Below are 21,270 nucleotides of genomic sequence, written 5' to 3'. Positions count from 1 at the left end.
CCCGAGTCCGAGCCCTGGGTCGGGCGGAGCGGAGTTCGCCGTCTTCCGGGACTTAGCCCGAGTCCGAGCCCTGGGTCGGGCGGAGCGGAGTTCGCCGTCTTCCGGGACTTAGCCCGAGTCCGAGCCCTGGGTCGGGCGGAGCGGAGTTCGCCGTCTTCCGGGACTTAGCCCGAGTCTGAGCCCTGGGTCGGGCGGAGGGAGTTCGCCGTCTTCCGGGGCTGAGCCCGAGTCCGAGCCCTGGGTCGGGCGAATCGGAGCTTCCTATGGTGCCTCCGGTGGGGCCTGACTACCTGTCAGCCTCACTCTGTCAAATGGCACCGCAATCGGAGTGGCGCAGGCGGCGCTGTCCTTCTGTCAGGCCGGTCAGTGGAGCGGCGAAGTGACGGCGGTCACTTCGGCTCTGCCGGGGGGCGCGCGTCAGGATAAAGGTGTCGGGCCACCTTTGCATTAAATGCTCCTGCGACTTGGTCGGTCGGTGCGGCGATTTAGTCAGGGTTGCTTCTTAGCGAAGGCAGGGCCTCGGGCGAGCCGGAAATGTGTTCGCCGTTGGAGGGGGGCCTCGGGCGAGACGGAAATCCTCCGGGGTCGGCTGCCCTTGTCCGAGGCTAGGCTCGGGCGAGGCGTGATCGAGTTGCTCGAATGGACTGATCCCTGACTTAGTCGCACCCATCAGGCCTTTGCAGCTTTATGCTGATGGGGGTTACCAGCTGAGAATTAGGAGTCTTGAGGGTACCCCTAATTATGGTCCCCGACAGTAGCCCCCGAGCCTCGAAGGGAGTGTTAGCACTCGCTTGGAGGCTTTCGTCGCACTTTTTTGCAAGGGGACCAGCCTTTCTCGGTTGCGTTTTGTTCCAGTGGGTGCGCGCGAGCGCACCCGCTGGGTGTAGCCCCCGAGGCCTCGGAGGAGTGGTTTCACTCCTCCGAGGTCTTAATGTCTCGCGTAATGCTTCGGCTGGTCTGGTTGTTCCCTCATGCGAGCTGGCCGTAGCCCGGGTGTACGGTCGGGTCCCAAGTTCTCGGGCTGGTATGTTGACGCTGTCAACGGTTCGGCCGGAGCCGGGTTTGCGAGAGCAACCCCCGAGCCTCTGCACAGGGCAAGAGGGCGATCAGGGACAGACTCGGCTTTTTTACATACGCCCCTGCGTCGCCTTTCCGCAAGGAGGAGGGGGGGGAAAGCGCCATGTTGCCCTCGATGGGCGCCGAACATGGTGTCTCCGGTGAGCTGCAAGCGGGTAATCTGAGTGGACGTCCGTGCCCCGTTCGTTAGGGGTCGGCTAGGGGCCCAGAGGCACGCCTAAAAGTACCTGCGGGTGATATGCCGGACCCGGTCTCCTGGCGACGGGGTCCGAGGGCTCGATGCCTCCCTCTGGTGGGATTCCGTTACAAGATCGCTCCCGCTGGTCTCGGAAATGTCCTAGGGTACCTCGGGAGCGCAGCCCGAGCCTTGGTTATGTATCGAACGTACCCATGGTCATCCCTCGCTCGGCGTCTGAGGCGGCTGTGAACCCTTCGGGGGCCAGCCTTTGAACCCCTGATCAGTAATGGGCACGGAGCCCGAGTAGCCTGAGGCGGCCGTGGATGTAACACCCCGGGATCCATAAACACCCCAGAATGCTACTAAACTACACATCTAACATTCGTATATAAAATTTCGACAACATCTCCTTTGAAAATGGCATAAACGGGGAAGCAACAAAGTATAAATAGATATCATGATAAGAAAACATAATAGACATTAATAGTCTGCTAGCAATGGGAAGACAACCATAACGGCATGAGCTAAATTATCCAGTGCGCACAACTAGTTAGAAACAAACGTCCTTTGACAAGAAGCTTCTAATTAAATCATGACTGCGCCTAAGCAGTGTTATTATAAGAGTGAAGGTGGATGTGCTGCTACTTCCCACTTCCCTTGATGAGCAACAAGCACCTGCATTGAGTAATGCAAGAGTGAGATGAAACATCTCAGCAAGCGAATAATTTTGACGAGATCTTTAAACCACAAATTGAATTCATCAACATTTTAAAAGAGTCACAATTAAAATCAGAAATACTTGTAGATATGGAACTCAGTAGTCCCACTATAACCAATACCATCTCATTTCCTCGAACAACCACAATAGGTTCTATAACACTTCCGTGCGTCAATAATACCTGCAGATATCACTTCAATGTATGCATAGGAATACAATGTGTAGGTACTCTATCTTCATACCTCTGAGAGTATAAAACCACATCATCTGCAAATATCACTTCAATGAATGCATATGAATGCAATGCATATGTCCTCTGCCTTCATACCTCTAAGGGTATGAAGCCGCATCGTACCCCTCCTCGGGCAACGTACGATGCTAAATTGTACCGGTACGGTCGGACCATAGGTCACGACAAAACTTCAGATGCAAATGAGTCATGCAATGTATATGGCATGCTGCATTTATCAATAACCTTCACTTCCTTCAGATACAATACAAACCTCAAATAATATTTTATTTACCTTCAGATACAATACCAACCTCAAATAATACTTCATTTACCTTCAGATACAATACCAACCTCAAATAATACTTCATTTACCTTCAGATACAATACCAACCTCAAATAATACTTCATTTACCTTCAGAGGTGTGAATTAATCTCATGAATCATACTCGAATCATAATCATCATCAATATATGATTGAGCATCAGTATAATGCAAGCAAGTAAAGCATCACCATAGAGTCCAATTATGAAAGAATCCAATACTTCTGAATATTAGAGTGTAGGCAATAGAAATAACAGGTTAGAACGGAAGCAACCACCGCTACATTCACTTGCCTTCATCGAAGAAGAAGAAATGTACTAGACATGATCTGGAGTATAGCCACCTGCTAGCGGGCATAAAACTTAGTACAAATATTTCACAAACATTTGCCATCAATCAACAAAACACTCCTACACTTGAAACCAAGACCCAGTGGAAAGACTCCCACCCTGAACCACATGCCATACAGCAGCAGCGCTGTTTGTTAATTTTGTATCTTTAAAATTAAAACAGCGGTGATATCAAACAAATACTCTAGGAGTATCTACACAAAATACTCTACAACTTCAGTATTCAATGGATAATTAAATTCTGCCATCTACAAGTTCTAAAACATCTGACAAGATACCTGACTGAATCTGTTTTAGACAGCAGTATGGTTAACTTTAAAATTCGATATCTCCCAAACTACTGAACCAAAAATTATGAAATTCTGTTGGAAGTAAGAACTTTTATCCCTCTACAAAAGTCTCCATAGATGGAAGAGCCAATTTGGCCATTTACTAGATGAAACCCACCAGTGAACAGACCCACTCATTTTTGTCAGGCAAACAGGAACAGCCACAGTAAAACAAACATAACTGGAGTTTCACAAATCATATGAATGCACTCTTTAACAATCTGGAAAGCTTATGAAATTATCTACAACTTCTTTTACCAACCCACAGTTTAATTCTGTTGATAAAATTGCCTAACTCTTAAGAGAACAGATTCTGCACAGAATTATGAGACTGAAAAACTACTATAATCAAACTGTCATAACTTTCTGTTCTGATGTCCGATTGAGGTGTTCTTCGCGGCCACGGAAAGATCTACAAATTATCTACGACTCATATATAGACTTTTTATTTTTTTGAGGCCACTAAGACCACGGAAATCTGACATGAACAGAAACTGTCGAATCTGCCATTCTGCAGAAATTAAATTCGAGATCAAAACCTAACCCCACATCTAATCCAACCTCTAATCCTTCAATCCACATGATCCACAACCTCCAAAAGCATATAATTATAGGGAGGAACAAGGATCCTATCCTTACCTAGGGTTTCCCCAAAAAAATCTGCAAGAGATGGGGGTAGAACATCTCCTTGATCCTCTCTTCCTCTTCAATCCATCTTGCTCCTCCTCTTCTCGATCCTTGCTGCGTGGGGGGAGATCTAGAGGGAGGAGGAAGTAGTGGAGGGTGGCTGCAAGGGGAAGGGGGAGGGGCGGCCAAGGGTGGGGAAAAGGGGGGGTTGGCGGCCAAGAAAAGGGAAAAATAGGGGGGCGACCACTAGGGTTTTGTGGGAAAAAGAAACGACGCATCAGATGTCTCTTTACTTTGCATCCAATGGCCCACAACTCTTTCCCCACATCCACACACCGAAGATAAACCTTTGGCAACATTTTTTTGGGATATTACACTCTACCCCCCTTAAAAAGAATTCGTCCTCGAATTCGACCACTCCAAGCAAAAGACCCAAGGTACCCCATATAGCACCACCATTCGAAACATGGGTCCATTATTGGTCTTAATTAACACAAGAACTTCTACCTTGGACTAATTGTCTAAGGAAACTACACAACCTGACATCAAACATGAACCAACATGTAATGAAGCTCAAACCAAGTCATAGATGCAATCAACACTACGATTTCACAACATCGAATTTGGATGCAGCCATACATCAGCATCAATGTCTTAAAACGACACTCTTTTATGAAGGGGTAAAATGCACTAAGCACAACCTTTACCAACTTCAACAATTCATTTTAATTCAATGGTGAAACATCCACACCAGATGAATGTATAAGAAGATCAAACACCTCACCTCACAGCACGACGAAACAAGTAGTTCTATTGAAACAAAACTCCTAATCTTCCTAAACCTTGTTCTTGCCATAATGAAAAGATAATCATGTAATCTAACATACTTTGCACCCCACCAAAAGGGAGAAAATCTATAGAACTAATGGAGCAATAAAGCCGACAAGAAGCCAATAAAATCTTGTGCGGCACAGTTCATCGAAGAAATGTCAAAAACTCTACATAGAGCACTGACAGCCCAACAACAACACAATACTTGCTTAACCCATGTCACTATACTTCATTCAGCATCTCAACTAAGAAAAATATCCAACTACTAAAGTTAACATACACATAATATGAGTCTTCATCTATTGTAGTTCAGAAACTTACATTTCATTCTATCATATGATGCACTTAGAGTACCAGACATAAAGGGCCAATACTAACCCTGTAATCCTTCACACATTTGGCAAACATCCCAAGCTGATGTAAAAACCACATCATTTAGGAATAGGTGAATAACCACACACAACCAACTCTAGGCTAGGCAATGACTTCATTCAAACCAATAGATAAGTGGTCCAACAATGGCTCCACAAACATGCATCGGGAAGAGAACCATCAAATCCTCAACGTATTCATACATAATCAATGGATCAAGAAAAATCAAAGATTTATTCTACAATTATCATGACTAACATGCAACCACTTTAAACCACATCTAGGCTTTGTGGCTACTAAAACACACGATAGAAGAGAGACATGTAAGCCATTCTGACTATGTAAAGACTTCCCCCAAAATCCATATACAAGTACCAATATTCATTTCTTTCAGAACTGGTTTCTCAACATAAACAATCATTCTTTGCAAAGATAGTTGGAGCTAACCACCAACCGCTCAACAACTTAAATTCAAATTGATGATTACCTTGTACCCCAAAACACGCAATTCACACTCCTCTTAGAAACATCCTCAGTCAAGCATATATAACAATATTATTGTAATAAAACTCAACCATGAAAAACATAGTGAAAACATCATAGGCATACTTGTATATCACAAGCATAATAACAACTTCATTCTCACAAATGATCAGCGATATTTACCGCATTAATAAAACAATATCAAAATTTCAGAAATAAATTATATCAAGCATTAAGCCATAAACAACTTACCACATCACCGTAAAGGAATCGAGAGGGGTGAAATTATTGTCATCTGCACTTCAAAGTCACTAATATATATCAAAGTACTTGAACCCATACCCTTCCTATATGTGCAAGTGTGTCAAATTTTTCTTCAAATTGCCAAGAATCTAAAGCCTAAGCTTTGATACCAACTGTAACACCCCGGGATCCATAAACACCCCAGAATGCTACTAAACTACACATCTAACATTCGTATATAAAATTTCGACAGCATCTCCTTTGAAAATGGCATAAACGGGGAAGCAACAAAGTATAAATAGATATCATGATAAGAAAACATAATAGACATTAATAGTCTGCTAGCAATGGGAAGACAACCATAACGGCATGAGCTAAATTATCCAGTGCGCACAACTAGTTAGAAACAAACGTCCTTTGACAAGAAGCTTCTAATTAAATCATGACTGCGCCTAAGCAGTGTTATTATAAGAGTGAAGGTGGATGTGCTGCTACTTCCCACTTCCCTTGATGAGCAACAAGCACCTGCATTGAGTAATGCAAGAGTGAGATGAAACATCTCAGCAAGCGAATAATTTTGACGAGATCTTTAAACCACAAATTGAATTCATCAACATTTTAAAAGAGTCACAATTAAAATCAGAAATACTTGTAGATATGGAACTCAGTAGTCCCACTATAACCAATACCATCTCATTTCCTCGAACAACCACAATAGGTTCTATAACACTTCCGTGCGTCAATAATACCTGCAGATATCACTTCAATGTATGCATAGGAATACAATGTGTAGGTACTCTATCTTCATACCTCTGAGAGTATAAAACCACATCATCTGCAAATATCACTTCAATGAATGCATATGAATGCAATGCATATGTCCTCTGCCTTCATACCTCTAAGGGTATGAAGCCGCATCGTACCCCTCCTCGGGCAACGTACGATGCTAAATTGTACCGGTACGGTCGGACCATAGGTCACGACAAAACTTCAGATGCAAATGAGTCATGCAATGTATATGGCATGCTGCATTTATCAATAACCTTCACTTCCTTCAGATACAATACAAACCTCAAATAATATTTTATTTACCTTCAGATACAATACCAACCTCAAATAATACTTCATTTACCTTCAGATACAATACCAACCTCAAATAATACTTCATTTACCTTCAGATACAATACCAACCTCAAATAATACTTCATTTACCTTCAGAGGTGTGAATTAATCTCATGAATCATACTCGAATCATAATCATCATCAATATATGATTGAGCATCAGTATAATGCAAGCAAGTAAAGCATCACCATAGAGTCCAATTATGAAAGAATCCAATACTTCTGAATATTAGAGTGTAGGCAATAGAAATAACAGGTTAGAACGGAAGCAACCACCGCTACATTCACTTGCCTTCATCGAAGAAGAAGAAATGTACTAGACATGATCTGGAGTATAGCCACCTGCTAGCGGGCATAAAACTTAGTACAAATATTTCACAAACATTTGCCATCAATCAACAAAACACTCCTACACTTGAAACCAAGACCCAGTGGAAAGACTCCCACCCTGAACCACATGCCATACAGCAGCAGCGCTGTTTGTTAATTTTGTATCTTTAAAATTAAAACAGCGGTGATATCAAACAAATACTCTAGGAGTATCTACACAAAATACTCTACAACTTCAGTATTCAATGGATAATTAAATTCTGCCATCTACAAGTTCTAAAACATCTGACAAGATACCTGACTGAATCTGTTTTAGACAGCAGTATGGTTAACTTTAAAATTCGATATCTCCCAAACTACTGAACCAAAAATTATGAAATTCTGTTGGAAGTAAGAACTTTTATCCCTCTACAAAAGTCTCCATAGATGGAAGAGCCAATTTGGCCATTTACTAGATGAAACCCACCAGTGAACAGACCCACTCATTTTTGTCAGGCAAACAGGAACAGCCACAGTAAAACAAACATAACTGGAGTTTCACAAATCATATGAATGCACTCTTTAACAATCTGGAAAGCTTATGAAATTATCTACAACTTCTTTTACCAACCCACAGTTTAATTCTGTTGATAAAATTGCCTAACTCTTAAGAGAACAGATTCTGCACAGAATTATGAGACTGAAAAACTACTATAATCAAACTGTCATAACTTTCTGTTCTGATGTCCGATTGAGGTGTTCTTCGCGGCCACGGAAAGATCTACAAATTATCTACGACTCATATATAGACTTTTTATTTTTTTGAGGCCACTAAGACCACGGAAATCTGACATGAACAGAAACTGTCGAATCTGCCATTCTGCAGAAATTAAATTCGAGATCAAAACCTAACCCCACATCTAATCCAACCTCTAATCCTTCAATCCACATGATCCACAACCTCCAAAAGCATATAATTATAGGGAGGAACAAGGATCCTATCCTTACCTAGGGTTTCCCCAAAAAAATCTGCAAGAGATGGGGGTAGAACATCTCCTTGATCCTCTCTTCCTCTTCAATCCATCTTGCTCCTCCTCTTCTCGATCCTTGCTGCGTGGGGGGAGATCTAGAGGGAGGACGAAGTAGTGGAGGGTGGCTGCAAGGGGAAGGGGGAGGGGCGGCCAAGGGTGGGGAAAAGGGGGGGTTGGCGGCCAAGAAAAGGGAAAAATAGGGGGGCGACCACTAGGGTTTTGTGGGAAAAAGAAACGACGCATCAGATGTCTCTTTACTTTGCATCCAATGGCCCACAACTCTTTCCCCACATCCACACACCGAAGATAAACCTTTGGCAACATTTTTTTTGGGATATTACAGTGGAACCCTTCGGGGGGCCGGCCTTCGAACCTCTGACCAGTAGTGGGTGTAGGGCCCACGCGATCTGAGGCGGCTGTCGAACCCTTCGGGGGGCCAGCCTTCGAACCTCTAATCAGTTGGGAGGCTCGGAGCCTGGTTCCTTCACGGGGAAGGACCCTTTTCGGGGTATCCCCCTTTCCCGGTCCCTGTTGCAAGAGAGAGAGAAAGAGGAAAAAAGGAAAAGGATACGAAATCGAACGACGCGGCGTACCTTTACTGGCGCGGTCATTATGGCGAAGGCGAAGCGTCGCCCGCTTCTCCTGCCAGAGGCGCCGCCTGTCCCGCCGTGGAGTTAATGCGACGGGGCGAGTGGTTGGCGGGGCGATCGTTGCGCGTGCGCAAGTCGTCCGGGGAACGGCTGTTCGCTTTGCGTTTTCGAATCCCGCGTCCGGTCCGGGCGGAACGTTTGAACCGGTCTCACCTTGGTCTTTATATACCCGGGAGAGGGTCTGGTGACGGTTCTTTGCTCCGCTTCCTGCCTCCTTCTTAGGTTTTCGTAACCCGAGAGACTTAGCCAGAGAAGAGGAAACCGCCCTTCCTGCCCCTTGCGCCGCCATCCCTTCTGCTCGGTGATGGCTGACCGGGTGACCATCATCTCGCTGCGCGATCCATGGCCTTTTTCCACGGTGACGGCGAGTGATCTGGAGGATCTGGTTGGCGAGGGTTTACTTCGCCCTCTCACCGTTGAGCAGCGACCGGAATGGATTCCTCCCGTGGGCGGAGCCGCTCCGTCCCCACCGCCGGGGTACATCGTGAGCTTCGTCTCCTTCCACGAGCGGGGATTCGGTGTGCCGGCGGGCCGCTTTATGCGGGCGATCCTGCACCACTACGGGGTGGAGTTGCACAACCTCACCCCCATCTCCATCTCGCAGGCCGCCATCTTCGTAGCGGTGTGCGAGGGGTACTTGGGGATCGCCCCCCATTGGGATTTGTGGACCCATCTCTTTTTCGCGGAGCTTTTTGCCTCGCCGACGGGGGAGAGGAAAGTCCGTGCAGCGGTGCAGGCCGGCGGCTGCACCCTCCTGCTGAGGCAGTCGCGGGCGTCGCTGTATATTCCTGCCATCCTCGCGTCCTCGAACAAGGGGTGGCAGCGCCGGTGGTTCTACCTCCGGAATGACGGCGAGTTGCTCCCGCCGTTCTCCCAGCGAGTAGTCACCACTGCCGCCGACACTTGGCGCCACGGGACCCCGCACGAAAGACAGAAGAACCTCGAACCCCTTCTCCAGGCCTTGGAGGTGTTGCGGAAGGGGGGACTCACCGCTGCGGGAGTGATTGCCGCCATCCACCGTCGGAGGGTGCTTCCCTTGGCGGAGCGACGGCTGTCGCTTTGGGAGATGACACCGGAGGCTGACTTGGAGGGCTCGCGGATGTCCTCTGATCCTCTTCCCTTCGACGCCCTCCACGGGCGGGTGTCCGTCGCGTTGGGGAAGCCGGACCCCACCGCCTACTCCCAGCTTTTGATGCGCCCAAACCAAGGGTGCGTGACTCTGGTGAGTGTCCGCTTCTTCCTTCCTCTTGCATCGTGTTGCTCCTGGTTCTTACGGTTGGGTTTTTCCTCCTTCTTCAGGAGGTAGGGTGGCACAAGCCTTCCCTGCCACGGGTCCCGCAGGATGCGGTGGACCGAGCAGCGCGGCGGGTCGCCGCGGAGGAGAAGAAGAAGAAAGACGCGGAGAAGGCCCGGGCCCGTGAGCGGAGGCGGGCTCGAGACGCCTTGGAGAAGCTTCGTCGCCGGCAGGAGAGGGAGGGGCTCCCGAGGGAGCCGTCGTCGGAAACGCCCGACGACGACGACGATGATGAAGATGATGACGAGGAGGACGACATGGCTGCACGCCTCGGCCTCAGCCCCGGCTTGGGGTTTGGCCAGGAGCCGTCAAACCAGCCCCCGAGCGGGCTGATGCCGTCAGTCCCCGGGGTCGGGACGCCGAGGTCCCAGCCCGAAGGGCGGGGGCAATCCGAGAGGGTACCGGACCCCTCGGCTGGAAGAGCTGAGGCGACCCCGGGGGGGCAGGCCGGAGCGTCTGCTCCCCGAGAGCCACCGCCTGCGCCGGCAGCGCAGGGGAGCGACCCTCAGGTCACCGTGACAGTGCCTGGGCAGTCCGCCCCCCGGGCGTCCAGGGCGCTCAAAGCAAGGGTGGTGCTGAAGCTGTCGGTGAAGCGGACCTCGACGGTGGTTCCGGGGGTCGAGGTCCAAGAAACTTCCCCCCAGGCACGGTTGATCATGGCCCGGAGCGGGTAAGTATCTCAGAATGTCTTCGTCCTGGCTTTTCATTCATATGTCCCGGCCTTGATTTTCCTTTTTCCCTCAGCAAGCGGAGCCATGGCCTGACCGACCTGGCACCCTGGAAGGCCCTTAAGACGGCGCCGGCTTGCGTGGCCAGCGCCGCTCCAGGCCTTGCCGTTCAGTCGACCTTCTCGCAAGGCGTTCCACCGCAGGGGGCTCAGGCGGCACCGGTCGCCGTGGAGCAGGTTCCCGAGGCTGGCCCTTCTGCCGAGGCGGCCATTGTGATAGGGGAGGCGGCTGATGCTGACGTGGTCCCGAGCCCACCGGACATGCCGGCCACGCCGGCGCCTGCCGCTACTGAAGTCGTCGTCGCCCTCGTCGGAGAGTGATCGGTTGCTGCCGACGTTGAGACGGCTGATGCGTCGGCGCTTGGTGCCTCGGAAGAGGGGGGCGTGGAGACGCAATCCGTCCCGCCGGGCGGCAGCCTCGTCGCTCTGCGGCAGAGCTCCGAGGGCCGGCGCCAGTTGCTCCGGTTCCGGACCCGTGAGGCCTCGGACCCCGTCTTCGTTCTCGACGATGAACGGGAGGACCAGTCCTGGGATGAGCTCCGCAAGTGTGCTGAAGCAACGGTGGGGTCGCTCCGGTCGTCGCTGGAGGTTTTCCGCAGGGACATCCCCAAAATCCTCCAGGTAACGGTTTCAGGCATACCTTTTCTCTTCTGTGACCGAGGCGTTCTTCGTGACGCCCCGCTTCCTTCCCTCAGGATCTGACGGATCGGAGCGCCGCCAAGTCGTCGTTCATCCGCCGCGAGGTCGACGTCTGGGGCTCGCTGCGATCCCTGAGGACTTCGCTCGCCGGGGCTACTGCGCCTTTCTCAGCAGGGTGCCGAGGTAGCGGACCTCCAGTTGCTCTGCACTGACCTGAGAGCCGAGGCGGCAGCGGCGCGCGCGGAGGCGGCCGCGGCGCGCGCAGAAGCGCAACGGCAGCGGTCGGAGCTCGACCGGGTTGTCGAGGAGCGGGACCAATCTCGGGGCCGGGCTGCCGAGGCCGAAAGCCGGGCCGAAACCCTTGCAGCCGACTTAGCCGTAGCCCAGGTCGCAGCCTCGGAGCAGCGTGCCCGAGCCGGAGGTACGCCTTGGCCATCCTTGGTTTTCGTTCCTGTTTGTTTCCTCTGCTTGTGTTTGAGATCTTTCTTCTGGTTGTTCGCAGAGCTTGAGTCCGCCCTTGATGAGTCCGCCAAGGCACTTGCCGAGGCGCTTGCCGGGGCGGCCGAGCAGAGGGAGGCTGACCACGCGGCCATGTCCGAAGCCGTCTCGAACGTTTACCGGATCCTTGGCTTCGGCGACGTTCCCTCAGGAAGCTCCCCTCAAAGTCGCCTCCAAGTCTTGGGCGATCATGTGCGCGGCAGACTCCGCGAGGCTCTACACCACGGCGTCAGGCGGGCCTTCGCCGTGCTCGCTTCCCACTACGTTGTGGACCTGGAGCGGGTTAGCGAGGGGTATTGCCTTCCCGACGAAGATGAAGCCGCCCTGGCAGAAGTCCAGAGGCTCGATGCGGCCGCCGCGGGTCCGAGCGCAGTGCTGGCGACCACCTTTGAGGCGGAGATCCTCCCACCTGCGCCGTCGCCGGAAGCCGAGATGGACCTCGTTGAAGGTGGGGATGGAGCTGAAGGCGCGGCTCCTTCCCAAGGCGACGCCTAACTTGTTGGAACAGTTTCTGTTGGATGCGCGTGTGTCTTTCTGCGGCCGCTGAGGCCTGAACACTTTGTTACCGTTGCATGAAGTCGTACTCCTTTTCCTTTTATTTTGCGTGTCCGGGTTCGACTGTCGGTAGCAGGGTGGCTTCCCCAAGTAGGGGTCACTTTTCGTGGCGGGTGACGAGTGAGATGTCCCTAACCCGGAGGCATGGGAGTACCTCGGCTCGGTCGGCCTTGCCACTTACATGCACCCACATTCACTCCTTGGGGTCCTGCTTCTGACATAGCCGGGGGAACGTAAAAGCCTTTTTGATTGAAAATTTTGGACGCAGAGGGGTTCCCCAATCTTGACGCAGAGCGATAAAGGGGGGTTCCCCCCTTTTTAGCCCCCGAGGGAGGGTCAGGCTCTGCCGAGGCGAGGCTGACCCTTCCTTGACGACTAAGACTTGCGTGGGAGCGAGGTATACGAACAACTTGAAAACATCTTAAGGGTAGAAGCGACATAACCGTTGGATGTTCCAAGCGTTGTCGTAGACCTCGCCCTGACTGTTGGCCAGCTTGTACGTTCCGAGCTTCAGAACTTTGGTGGTGATAAGCGGTCCTTTCCGGGGGTGCGTGTAGCCCCCGGGTGCCCCCAACAAGGGCTCGGGGTGCTGTGCGGTGGTCGCAATCCTCTCCGGGTGGGCTTCGATGCCCCGCCTGGAGATGATAAACCCCAAGACCAGGATTGAGCTTGGCGCTTTTCGCCTCTTTGATGAACTCCGCCGCCATTAGCTTGTGGATCTCCCCGCCTATGGCTCTGCGCTTCTCCTCGTCGAATCGGCGCAGAGGCTGCCTGACGGGTCGGGCTCCGGCCCGAATATTCAGCGAGTGCTTGGCGACATCCCTCGGTATGCCGGGCATGTCCGAGGGACTCCACGCGAAGACGTCGGCGTTCGCGCGGAGGAAGTCGACGAGCACTGCTTCCTATTTGGGATCGAGCCCGGAGCCGATCCGGATCTGCTTGGAGGCGTCGCTGCTGGGGTCGAGGGGGACGGCCTTAACCGTCTCCACTGGCTCGAAGTTGCCGGCATGACGTTTCACGTCTGGCGCCTCCTTAGAGAGGCTTTCCAAGTCGAAGATGAGGGCCTCGGCCTCGGCGAGGGCCTCGGCGTACTCCACGCACTCCACGTCGCATTCGAACGCGTGCTTGTACGTGGGGCCGACGGTGATGACCCCGTTGGGGCCCGGCATCTTGAGCTTCAGGTAGGTGTAGTTGGGGACGGCCATGAACTTCGCGTAGCATGGCCTCCCCAGTACCGCGTGGTAGGTTCCTCGGAACCCGACCACCTCGAATGTCAGGGTCTCCCTTCGGAAGTTGGAGGGTGTTCCGAAGAAGACGGGAAGGTCGAGCTGTCCGAGGGGTTGGACGCGCTTCCCGGGGATGATCCCATGGAAGGGCGCAGCGCCTGCCCGGACAGAGGACAGATCAACACGTAGGAGCCCGAGGGTCTCGGCGTAGATGATGTTGAGGCTCCTGCCTCCGTCCATGAGGACCTTGGTGAGCCTGACGTCGCCGATGACGGGGTCGACGACGAGCGGGTATTTCCCCGGGCTCGGCACGTGGTCGGGGTGGTCAGCTTGGTCGAAGGTGATGGGCTTGTCGGACCAGTCTAGGTAGACTGGCGCCGCCACCTTCACCGAGCAGACCTCCCGGCGCTCTTGCTTGCGGTGCCGAGCCGAGGCATTCGCCGCTTGTCCACCGTAGATCATAAAGCAGTCGCGGACCTCGGGGAACTCTCCTGCTTGGTGATCTTCCTTCTTGTCATCGTCGCGGGCCCTACCACCCTCCGCGGGTGGCCCGGCCCTGTGGAAGTGGCGCCGAAGCATGACGCACTCCTCAAGGGTGTGCTTGACGGGCCCCTGGTGATAGGGGCACGGCTCCTTGAGCATCTTGTCGAAGAGGTTGGCACCTCCGGGGGGTTTCCGAGGGTTCTTGTACTCGGCGGCGGCGACAAGGTCCGCGTCGGCGGCGTCGCGTTTCGCTTGCGACTTCTTCTTGCCCTTCTTCTTGGCGCCGCGCTGAGTTGACGCCTCGGGAGTACCTTCCGATGGGCGGCCCTGGGGCTGCTTGTCCTTTCGGAAGATGGCCTCGATCGCCTCCTGGCCGGAGGCGAACTTGGTGGCGATGTCCATCAGCTCGCTCGCCCTGGTGGGGGTCTTGCGGCCCAGCTTGCTCACCAGGTCACGGCAGGTGGTGCCAGCGAGGAACGCGCCGATGACATCCGAGTCAGTGATGTTGGGCAGCTCGGTGCGCTGCTTCGAGAATCGCCGGATGTAGTCCCGGGGAGACTCTCCCGGCTGCTGCCGGCAGCTTCGGGGGTCCCAAGAATTCCCGGGGCGCACATATGTGCCCTGGAAATTGCCGGCGAAGGCTTGAACTAGGTCGTCCCAGTTGGAGATCTGCCCCGGAGGCAGGTGCTCCAGCCAGGCGCGAGCGGTGTCGGAGAGGAACAGGGGGAGGTTACAGATGATGAGGTTGTCGTCGTCCGTTCCACCCAGTTGGCAGGCCAGGCGGTAGTCCGCGAGCCACAGTTCCGGTCTCGTCTCCCCCGAGTACTTTGTGATAGTAGTCGGGGGTCGGAACCGGGTCGAGAACGGTGCCCGTCGGATGGCCCGGCTGAAGGCCTGCGGACCGGGCGGTTCGGGCGAGGGACTCCGATCCTCCCCGCTGTCGTAGCGTCCCCCACGCCTGGGGTGGTAGCCTCGGCGCACCCTCTCGTCGAGGTGGGCCCGACGGTCGCGGTGATGGTGCTCGTTGCCGAGGCGGCCCGGGGCCGCAGGCGCGGTGTTGCGCGTGCGTCCGGTGTAGACCGAGGCTTCCCGCATGAATCGAGAAGTCGCGGCATGAGGTTCCGAGGGGTATCCCTGCCTTCGGGAGGCAGAGCTCTCGGCCCGTCGGACCGCGGCGCCTTCCAGGAGATTCTTGAGCTCCCCCTGGATTTGCCGACCCTCGGTGGTTGATGGCTCCGGCATCGCGCGGAGAAGCATCGCTGCGGCAGCCAGGTTCTGGCCGACCCCACTAGATGCGGGAGGCGGCCTGTCCCTGACGTCGTTGGCGACGCGGTGCTGGAAGCCCTGGGGCGGATGACGTATTTCTCCGGCCGGGGGTTGGCCCGCCCATGCCTGCCCGACGTCCCGGCGGATCGGCTCAAGCGCCCCTGCTCCCTCGTCGAACCTGGCCTGCGCCCTGCGGATTTGCTCGAGCTGTGGGTCATGGCCCCCCGCCTGAACAGGGACCACAACTAGCTCCCGTGGGATGTCGACGCGGGGCACTGGCCTAGGGAGATCACCGTCCTCCGGCATGCCGAGATGATTGCCTTCGGAGGGACCCCCTAGATCGACGTGGAAACATTCGCGGCTTGGGCCGCAGTCCTTGTCGCCGAGGCTGCGGCTACCGTCGGAACAGTCGGAAAGGCAGTAGTCACATGCGGTCATGAAGTCCCGCATGGCACTGGGGTTGCCAAGTCCAGAGAAATCCCAACAGATGTTGGGCCCGTCGTCTTCCTCGGACCCATAGGGCCCGTAGGTCGAGACGTCCGTCAGCCGGTCCCAAGGCGACCGCATGCGAAACCCTAGAGGGTTTGGACTCGCCTCTACGAGAGCGTCCGCCAAAGCGAGGTCGCTAGACGGGTTGAGGCTGAATCCGAAAGACGCGGGATGGGAATCGATCGGTACCTTTTGGTCGACGAGCGGCGATGAAGTCACGTCGGGGACTGACTGCACCGTCGTCTCAGGTGCGAGGGTGACGTCCGGCAAGCTCTCCGCGAGCGCGCTAGCGTCGTCCGCTTGCTCGGGATTGGCGTGTCGCGGGGGGACGGCGCTCGCCTTCGTCTCAAACGCGAGGTCGACGCCCGGTGCGCCCCCTGTTGGGGTGCCGGGGCCGTCGACTCGCTCGATAGCCGACGAGGCGCTGTCTCCTACTTGGCCTTGGTTGCCCCGCCTCCTCCTCCATCGGCGGGGGAGAGGACGGGGTGAGCTCGAAGGTTGCTCTCCCACCATGCGGGGAAGACGTCGCCGATTCCGCCGCCGGCGGGCGGGCTGCCAGCCGCCATTGTCGTTGTCGCGCGGCGGTGGAAGGAGTGTCATGTCGTAGCTGCCGTCGAGGGACACGAACTCAAGACTCCCGAAACGGAGCACCGTCCCGGGTTGGAGAGATTGTCGGAGACTGCCCATCTGGAGCTTGACGGGAAGCTGTTCGTCAACACGCAGCAGGCCCCTACCTGGCGCGCCAACTGTCGGCGTTTCGAGACCGGGGGGTCCCTGGGCCGACGAGTGAATGTCGTCGCGTGCCCCAGCCCAGATGGGTCGAGCGCGAGGGCGAGCGCGAAGGGGGGAAGAGCGAGGCGGCCGGAGACGGGCGTGAGAGAGGTGGGAATCCCGCGGCCTTCGTGTTCGTCCCGCGCCCAGGTCGGGTGCGCTTGCAGTAGGGGGTTACAAGCGTCCACGTGGGAGAGGGAGCGAGCGGCCCCAAGCGAGCGCCTGTTCTCGCCCTCGTCCCTGCGCGGCCAACCCTCTCTAAGAGGGCCCTGGTCCTTCCTTTTATAGGCGTAAGGAGAGGATCCAGGTGTACAATGGGGGGTGTAGCAGAGTGCTACATGTCTAGCGGGGGAGAGCTAGCGCCCTAAGTACATGCCGTCGTGGCAGCCGGAGAGATTTTGGCACCCAGCTGGTGTGATGTCGTGGCCATCGGAGGAGCGATGGAGCCTGGCGGAGGGACAGCTGCCGGAGCGGTTGGGTCCTTGCTGACGTCCTCTTGCTTCCGTAAGGGGGCTGAGAGCCACCGTCGTCACAGAGCATGTGGGGCGCCATCATTGCCTATCTGGCGGAGCTAGCCAGATGGGACGCCGGTCTGGTTCCCTGTGGCCCGAGTCAGCTCAGGGTAGGGTGATGATGGCGCCTCCTGTTGACGTGGCTGGCCTGCGCCCTAGGTTGGGCGATGCGGAGGCTCCCCCGCAGCCGAGGTCGAGTCTGTCTTCCGTGGCCGAGGCCGAGTCCGAGCCCCTGGGTCGGGTGAGGCGGAGGTCGTCGGCTGAGGCCAGGGCGGAGTCCGAGCCCTGGGGTCGGGCGAAGCGGAGTCCGTCGTCTTCTGGGACTTAGCCCGAGTCCGAGCCCTGGGTCGGGCGGAGCGGAGTTCGCCGTCTTCCGGGACTTAGCCCGAGTCCGAGCCCTGGGTCGGGCGGAGCGGAGTTCGCCGTCTTCCGGGACTTAGCCCGAGTCCGAGCCCTGGGTCGGGCGGAGCGGAGTTCGCCGTCTTCCGGGACTTAGCCCGAGTCCGAGCCTTGGGTCGGGCGGAGCGGAGTTCGCCGTCTTCCGGGACTTAGCCCGAGTCCCAGCCCTGGGTCGGGCGGAGCGGAGTTCGCCGTCTTCCGGGACTTAGCCCGAGTCCGAGCCCTGGGTCGGGCGGAGCGGAGTTCGCCGTCTTCCGGGACTTAGCCCGAGTCCGAGCCCTGGGTCGGGCGGAGCGGAGTTCGCCGTCTTCCGGGGCTGAGCCCGAGTCCGAGCCCTGGGTCGGGCGAAGCGGAGCTTCCTATGGTGCCTCCGGCGGGGCCTGACTGCCTGTCAGCCTCACTCTGTCAAATGGCACCGCAATCGGAGTGGTGCAGGCGGCGCTGTCCTTCTGTCAGGCCGGTCAGTGGAGCGGCGATGTGACGGCGGTCACTTCGGCTCTGCCGGGGGGCGCGCGTCAGGATAAAGGTGTCGGGCCACCTTTGCATTAAATGCTCCTGCGACTTGGTCGGTCGGTGCGGCGATTTAGTCAGGGTTGCTTCTTAGCGAAGGCAGGGCCTCGGGCGAGCCGGAAATATGTTCGCCGTTGGAGGGGGGCCTCGGGCGAGACGGAAATCCTCCGGGGTCGGCTGCCCTTGTCCGAGGCTAGGCTCGGGCGAGGCGTGATCGAGTCGCTCGAATGGACTGATCCCTGACTTAGTCGCACCCATCAGGCCTTTGCAGCTTTATGCTGATGGGGGTTACCAGCTGAGAATTAGGAGTCTTGAGGGTACCCCTAATTATGGTCCCCGACAGGTCCGCCGCCACGTCACCCAACCGTTAGGGTTCGGAGCAAATTCGACCGTTGGAGCTTTGTCTTCTTGCGGCACCAGACAGTCCGGTGCCCCTCTGACTTCCTGCTTTGACTTCTGTCGCGACACTGTAGATGCACTGTTCATTTGGCAGAGTCGACCGATGCGCGCAGATAGCCGTTGCTCCGTTGGCTCACCGGACAGTCCGGTGAATTATAGTGGAGCACACATTCGTTTTCCCGAGAGTGGCTGGTTGACACCTGTACAGTCCTAATGCACCGGACACTGTCCCGTGGCACACCGGACAATCCGGTGCGCCAATTCTCAGCACACTCAAGTCCTTTTGCTCCTTTGAAATTATGTCCCTAACTTGAATCTTTCATTGGTTTGTGTTGAACCTTATGCACATGTGATACATAAATTCTAGGCAAACTAGTTAGTCCATGCGTTTGTGTTGATTATCAACCACCAAAATTAGTTATAGGAAATAGTTAACCCAATTTCCCTTTCAATTCTAACCGTAAATATAGGATATCTATAACAGTCATGCAGCTAATCTCGTTAGAAAAATTTTATGATATATACTCATACTAATTATTATACATGATGTAGATATTTATGCAATACGGTACGCCACATAAAAAATTAGTTTTCTGCTGCATGTGCACAAATTTAGGATAACAAGAATGTGCGTTGAGAGGAAATGGATTTACATGCATGTAAACCAAAAAAATCTGATTTAAGTGTTTTATTTCTCCCATAAATATAGGATCTCTACAAATAACCATGCAGCTAGGCTCGTTAGAACCAATTTATGATATATACTGATACTAATTATGTTATATAGTGTAGATATTTATGGAGTGTAGTACATCATGTAAAAAATCAGTTTCCTGCTGCATACACATAAATTTAGGATGACAAAGAATGTGCATTGAGAGGAAATAAATTGGCATGCATGGAAACCAAAAAATCTGATTTAAATGGTTAATTGCGTCCATAAAAATAGGATCTGTCCAACAACCATGCAGCTAGGCTCGATAGAACCAAATTATGACATATACTGATACTAAGGGTCTGTTTGGTTGGGCTGTGGCTGTGGAAAAAGTTGCTGTGGGCTGTGAGCTGTGGAAAAAGCTGCTGTAGGCTGTGCTGTTAAAAAGCTAAAAATCGTTTGGTGGAAACCACTAAAAGTCGTTAAAAGTTCTTCGATATATGTTTTCATAGTTCCATCCAAAAGCCACTAAAAGCAGGTCCAGGGGTGCTTTCAGTTTTGCACTACGAGAAAGTCGGCTTTTAGAAAAAGCTGCTTCCTGGATCCAGCCCTTTGGTTGGCTTTTGGCTTTTAGGGGGCAAAAGTCAAAGCCAAAAGCCAAACCAAACACACCCTAATTATGCTACATGGTGTAGATATTTATGTAGTGTGGTACACTGCGTAAAAAATATGTTTCCTGCTGCATGCGCACAAATTTAGGATGGTAAGAATGTGCGTTGAAAGAAAATGGATTAACATGCATGGAAACAAAAAAAACCTGATTTAAATGCTTTATTTCGTCCATAAAAATAGGATCTCTACAACATCCATGCAACTAGGCTCGTTACAAACAATTTATGATATATAGTGATACTAATTATGCTACACGGTAAATGTATTTATGCATTACGATACACTACTTAAAAATTGGCATGCGGGTCACTGTTTGGACGCATCTCCATGTTCGATCGTAAAACCTTCAGTTTTGAGTGTAAAACCTCTCAGTTTTGATCGTAAATACCGACCTGACGTAAATGTTAGAAACCCCATATACACACGAGATAATTGTATATTTGGGACTCTAAACATTGCGCTTCGCACAAATGCCATTCGAAAAATTTTCTTCGTAAAAAAGAGACTATAAATATATTCTAATTGATTATACTACCATTTAATGTATATTGTTCCTTTTTATAATTTATTTTCATGTATTTATCATTTAAGAGTCAAAATTGCCCCTGCCTCTCTATGGGTTTCTTCGTTCGTCTCTATCCCCTGGTTCCAGGTCTCCTTCGGACTGCTCCTCTGTGGCAACCACGCCTACCGCGGGCAGGGCCGCCACCGCGCCGCCACGGTTGTGGACGCGCCGGGCAGGGCAGCCACCGCGGCTGTGGACGCGACGGACAGGGTCGCCACCGCGCCGAGCATGGCCGTCACCGCGCCGCGCCGGGCAGGGCAGCCACCGCGCCGGGCAGGGAGTCCCCATGCTACTGTATGTGTCGAGCTGTTCGCGTGCAGGTGAGTTGTTCGCTGTCGAGCTGTTCGAATCCAATGACCAACAAATGCTCAATAAAGAAAATATCAAACGAATTACTGGAACTTGACATCGCTCTCTTGCACGGGAGCGCTCAAGCTGAACGAAGGAAAGTAGGAACCCAGGGGAGGTAGGGGCAATTTTGACTTTTAGATGATAAATACATGGAAACAAATTATAAAAAGGAACAATACACGTTAAATGGTAGTATAATCAATTAGAATATATTTATAGTCCCTTTTTTATGAAGAAAATCTTTTGAATGGCATTTGTGCGAAGCGCAATGTTTAAAGTCCTAAATATGCAATTATCTCTATACACACTGAGTTAGGTAACAAGATAATGCATACAAATATATAAACTTTTGCGTAAATTGTGAATAGAAATATCATAAACAAACA

Source organism: Zea mays, chromosome 2 (genome assembly GCF_902167145.1).
Source record: "Zea mays cultivar B73 chromosome 2, Zm-B73-REFERENCE-NAM-5.0, whole genome shotgun sequence".
NCBI classification, from domain to species: Eukaryota; Viridiplantae; Streptophyta; class Magnoliopsida; order Poales; family Poaceae; genus Zea; species Zea mays.
This window is presented reverse-complemented; position numbering follows the sequence as displayed.